A 6,098-nucleotide genomic window follows, 5' to 3' on the forward strand; every position below is an offset into this window, starting at 1 on the left:
GTATTGTATGAAAGGAGAGAGCATTAACCCTCCCTTGACAAGGATGGAAGAATGGATGACAACATACATACAGGTAAGGCACTATCACCTTCTTCACAGCACCTAGCCATCCTTTTTTGGTTATACACAATGGAATATTATTCAGCCACAAAGAAGAATGAAATCCTATCATTTGTGGAAAAATAGATGAAACTGGAGAACATGGTGTTAATCAAAACAAGCCAGACACCGAAGCACGAGTATCTCATATTTTCTCTGATGTGGAAACTAAAAGAAAAAGAAAAAAACCAACAATGAGAATATAGAAGAGGGATTACTATGGACTGGAAAGTATGATTGAATGGGGTGGGAATAGAGATCAGGAGGAAAGGGGTGTTGGGAAAAAGATACAAGAAGGGTGAATGGACATAATCAATGCATGATCCATGTGCATATGGAAATACTACAGTGAATCCCATTAATTTGTAAATAAATATATGCTAAAAATAATACTAACAATTTAAAATGTTTTAAAGAAATAAATATGTACTGGGCTAGAAATGTAGTTCAGTGGTAGAGCACTTGCCTAGTATTCATGAGGCCTTAGGAAAATAATACTGAAAAAATATGTAAGAAATTAATATAAGACCTTGCCCTAACAGGGTGTACAAAGGCAGGGATAGGAGGAAAACTTTTTAATTAGTAAATTTTTGAAAAAACTTTAACCATAAGAGTGTATTATAGAGATAAAATTTCTAATTAAGTTTTAAAATAATTTATCCATTAGCTGATGCATTTGCACCAGATCATATAGCATTTCTTCTGTGTGGCCCAACTCATTCATAACACTGGTATATTATTTCTCATAATTGATTGCTTGTCTCTCCAGGAAATGGATTTCACAATATAATTTGTTACTGGAGGCCTATTACTTCCAGAGTAAAAGACAAGTTGCTGTCCCTTGCACTATAACTACTCATGACCACACAACAAAACAATAGAATAGAAACACAATGCTTGATAAGCCTTTTTGAATTGTGATGATCAATTGATGTTGATGTCTACTCTAGCTCACTTAATAAGCAACTTGTGAGGGGAGTTTTCACTGGGGAGCAGAGAAAGAAGAAGCTCTGTAACAAATTCTGGCTGAAGTTAAAAAGTAAGCTGTGGTGCAAAATCCCAGCAAATTAGATGACACTCAGAGACAGTAGCTAATAAATTTGTTACATAGTCTCCAGAAAGCCTCAACAAAAGAATCATTTACTGTTTTGCAGCAAAGCCACGTAAGTCTTGTTAGAGACCAAATGTCTGACCATCGAACATCAAGTGACTAGGTGACCTGAGATGGTCCAGAAAGAATTAGGTGCTATGTGACCCACCCAGGCATAAGGCTGAGTACACACAGCAGTATTTCATCAATAAGTGGAAACTTTTAAACAATATTTTTATTAGTTGTTGATGACCTTTATTTAATTTCTTTATTTACATGTGGTGCTGAGAATCAAACCCAGTGCCTCACTTGTGCTAGAGAAGCACTGTACCATTGAGCCACAACCCCAGCCCTAATAAGTGGACACTTTATATTTAAAATTTAGCTGATACAGGTCTGAAAGATGTAATAAAAGTAAGCATAGTGGCACATGTGTCCTGGCAAGCCTGTACACATTTTTGTTTGATTATCAACTACTTTTGAGAACCTGTTCAAAGCTATGTAGAGAGATGGACCGGTTCAAGCTTCTTGGCTCTATAAGTACTCCCAGCTACTCACCTGGGAAGCTGAGACAGGAGTGCTTGCATTCAGTGTTTGGGACCAGCCTGGGCAACATAGCAAGACCCTGTCTCTTTAAAAAAAATAGTACCAATTCATTTACTTATTTTGTAAATAGTTTCAGAAGGTTCCACTCTCTAGGCTTATCCATTAGCACTTGGGTTTGTACTCATATTTTGAACACTTCCTTACTTTCTGGTATAACAAAGCATTCCAAGATTAATCCTTTCCTCTGCCTTACCACTGCATCATCTATATTTCCAGAGTTTCTTTTAATCTGGATATTAGGAATGGTCATTGTTATTAGGTTGTCACTGCTTCTTGGCTCTATAAGTGAACAGAGCAAAAAAACACACGCACGCACGCACACACGCAAGTGTGCATACATGTATATATAAAATACACATATGTATTTGAAGGGGATTGGAACATTCCATACCCAATATGGCACTTTGGCATAAAGATTATTTCAAGTTAGGGGCTAGAGATGTAGGTTGGTGGTAGAGAACTTGTGTTGCAGGCACGAGGCCCTGGGTTTGTTCTCCATACCACCACCCCCATTTTTTTTTTCTTTTAGCTAAAGGCAACTGAGAATCAACAGATGCAAAAATTCTCTGTTCACCTCTTATCTGCCTGAAGGTACAGCATAAATTTTCCTTTGAGGAAAGCGCTCCCCCATCCCTCATATAGGGAGTGAAAAGAAAATCTGATGGGGAATCAGTATCAAAATGAATGTCTGAGTTTGTGCTGCCATAACAGAATACCATGGACTGGGTGACTGAATCAACATTTTGTTTCTCATGGTTGTGGAGGTTGGGAAGTCCAAGGTTAAGGTGCCAAAGGATCAGCATGGTCTTCTTGCTGAATCCTCACATGCCAGAGAGAGATAGAGTTGTTATTTTCTCTATTTAAAAGATCATTAATCACATCATGAAGGTCCCCACCTCATGACCTAATCTAAGCCTAATTTTTAATATATAAAAGAGCACTCTTAATTTTTGTCCTTAAAAACTTTCTAAGATCACATATGGTTTAGAAATAAGACTGTACCAAACAATGGTCAAAGAATTGTCCATTTTATATATTTTTTTTCTGGTCACTCAGGAAAACATTATCAAGTATGGTCATTGTTGCTTGTCACCTCACATTATTTTTATCCATGAATTCACCATAATCTGATGGGCAAGTGTTTTACCACTGAGCTATACTCTATCTCTAACTTCTATTTTCTGTTCTTACAATCTAATATTTAGACTTTTCCTGAACCTCTTTCATCTAACTCTAATTGCTTCTTAAAAAGGCCACCTCCAAATAATATCACATTCAACATATGAACTGGGGGCAGGGTGATGTTGGTGGTGGGGTGGGGGAACACCAACATTCAGTCTCTTGTAATGACTTTGTATAAACAGACTTTCCTAAAATAGCTATTATTATCTATTATTTTCCCCAATATATTTCTTAGTTATGCCCACAATTTCTTATCCCTTGAAGCTCAAACTATCTTTCTTTTTTATTTATTCTTTCTTATTGTAATTTCTGTGGTGCTGGGGATTGAACCCAGGGCCTTGCACATGCTAGGCAAGCACTCTAACACAGAGCTACAACCCTGGATCATTTTTCCTTTTTTTAAAGAGTATATATGCTCCCCACCTAGTCTGATTGCCTCTTTGAGTTTCACTTCTTTTATGTGAACTTCCACGCACATAAATATTAATAAAAATTGTATGCCTTTTGTCTTATTAATCAATATTTTGTTAGTTTAAGTTGGAAGTCCATAGGTCTTCAACCTAAGAGGGTAAAAAAGTTTTTCCTCTCTAGACATATTCAAATTATAACTTCATATTGATACTTGTTCTAAGTTAATACCACAAAACTCTTTACTTTCCTTCCTTAATTGCATGTTTGTATTATCTTTTCCCACAATGAGAACACATTACTTGGGGAAGTAATCAATATATTTTTTGTTTCTCAATTTTATAATATGCATAACATAATTTCAGAATTACTAAATTCATATCACTACAAACAACAAATTTACTTGATGGAAACTAAAATGTGTTTGTTGTCTTTTTAAAAAAATCATTATCAGTTACAGTGCTGTGGATTGAAACCAGGGCCTTGTACATTCTAGGAAAGACCTCTACCACTAAGTTACATCCCCAGGGCTTCCTAGTTTATTTTGAGACAGAGTTTCACTAAATTCCTGGGGTGGCTTTGAATTTTCAATTCTTCTGCCTCAGCCTTCCAAATAGCTGGAATTAAAGGTGTATGCCACCATTCCCACTGTTTTTGTCTGTAGGATATATGCCAAATGAATTCTGTATAGTCAGAACACTTTGATAAAATCTTGAAAAAATTATTTTCTCTGTGTAGTTATGATAGGAGACAGATATGAATGGTGGTAACAAGAGGCTAAGGGAATAATTCTATAAACTGGGCCCACAGCATTAACCCACATGTGCTTTCACTTTAAAAAAAAAATAATTTACCTGTATCTCTGCCTGACTTACATCCACAGGATATGTTATATTCCCCAGTAAACTCCCTGCTATCTGCAGAAATGCAGTCCTCTAAATCCCAATAAGAACACAAGCTACCTGAAGGAGAGCGGGGGTTCTTTTGACCCTTACACCAACCAGATCCTGGTTATTAGGATAATTCCCCCAATCATAAAATCTACAAGAACAGGTTCCAATTAGAATTGGTAACATAGGTCAAAGTGACCTACAGTTGTCACGGCAATGAGGACTCGAAAGTCTGACATCATCCTGCTGTCAGTCAAAAGTCAAGAGGTGGACCTAGGTGGAACTCTCTGGAGACTTCCCTGGGACAGCCCAATAAAACTGGAGGGCAGGAGAGACATGCTGTCCCTCTCCTCTCTGAAAGGACGCTCTCTTCTAATAAACTTTTTTGTCACTCTGAGGGACATATCTGAAATCTTTCTGACTTGATTGCAAGAATCAGTGTGAAGGGGGCCTTCACATCACCTCAGTTTCCCAAAAAGCCCAAGTTCTATAATAGTTATATTTCTTTTTAAAATTTACATGGTTCAAAGGTAATCTCAGGTATTACCAAGATGCTGATGAGTTCCAAATCATAATACCTACCTTGTCTTCTCTTTTGTGCAACATACTATTTCCAGCCCTCTGTTAGACATCTCCATCTAGATGTTATACAGATAATTCATATCTTTGCTTCTTCATTGCTATTAAAATTATGACCTTGTTATCAAAGCTAGAAACTTTAAAGAGTTTAGGAAATTGGAAATTTCATTAAACATAGCTTAGTGATAGACTGTTCTATGTCCTGGGTTCTGTTCCCAGCAAAGCCAAGAAAAAAAATAATTTAAAAGTAAACTCCCTTGTTAGCCTTACATCTTACTTTTTTTTTGGTGCTGAGGATTGAACCCAGGGCCATTGCAAAAATCATGTGCTCTACCATTGTGTGTGTGTGTGTGTGTTTGTGTGCGCATGCATGATTTTTGTTTTGTTTTGAGATGGGGATGACACTGTAGCCCAGGGTGGCCTTGACCTTGTGATTCTCCAGTTGGAATCTCCTGCATTGCTGGGATTACAGGCATTACCTCCACACCTGTTTTTTTTTTTTCCTTCCTTTCAAGTGACTGGGTCTATGTTGCTTTGGCTGGCCTGGAGTAGCTGGGACGACAGATGCAGGCCACTTCATTGACTCTCCAACTTAATTTACTTCTCTTCATTGGTGATAGGATTGGACACATGACTCCGAAGTGCTTAGCATGTGTTCTATCACTGAGCTACACCACCAACTCCTCATCTCTCACTCTACTCTAGCAACAGCGGACACCCTGTGGTTGTCCTGCACCTTGTATTCCTTACCAGGCTTTCCTACTTGGAATAACTGTCCATCCAGCTTCTTTTCCAAAGCTAAACTGAGTAGGGAAAACCTAGGAAAACTGCACCCTTTCTAAAATGGGAGACTTTTCAAAAACTTAAATATATGTAGTAAGTTGATTTGACCGTTGTTATGACTAAAACGTACAAGAGGAAATGGGTAAGGATCAATATCAGGAGACTGTATATGTAGTAGCAGAGGACAGCGGCTTTGTTTTACAAATCCACCAATCAGTGGGTAGGCTGCGCTCCTGAAGCTAGACCTACTAGCATGTCTGGTTCCTAGTCATAAAAGGCAACTCAGTAGATATTTTACCATCTAAAAGCTCTCTCATCCATCCCGCTAAATCAGTATCGCCTCTTCCACGCTCCCCTGTGTTAAATTGCCTACCATTAGGAAAGCGTCTGGGACAAGTTTATTCATAGTTATTGAGCCATCACCCAGCATTACGTCTATCAGTTGACTATCAATAGAATTT

At 37.8% G+C, this 6,098-nt stretch overlaps 1 pseudogene; it reads left to right on the top strand.

The window, feature by feature from the left end:
• On the top strand, positions 1–118 carry LOC124085162 (U6atac minor spliceosomal RNA; annotated as a pseudogene).
• Positions 119–6,098: the final 5,980 nt, after the last annotated feature.

The sequence above is a fragment of the Marmota monax genome, unplaced genomic scaffold (genome assembly GCF_021218885.2).
Source record: "Marmota monax isolate L192 unplaced genomic scaffold, Marmota_monax_Labrador192_F-V1.1 WCK01_AAM20220418_F8-fsc00013, whole genome shotgun sequence".
Taxonomy (NCBI): Eukaryota; Metazoa; Chordata; class Mammalia; order Rodentia; family Sciuridae; genus Marmota; species Marmota monax.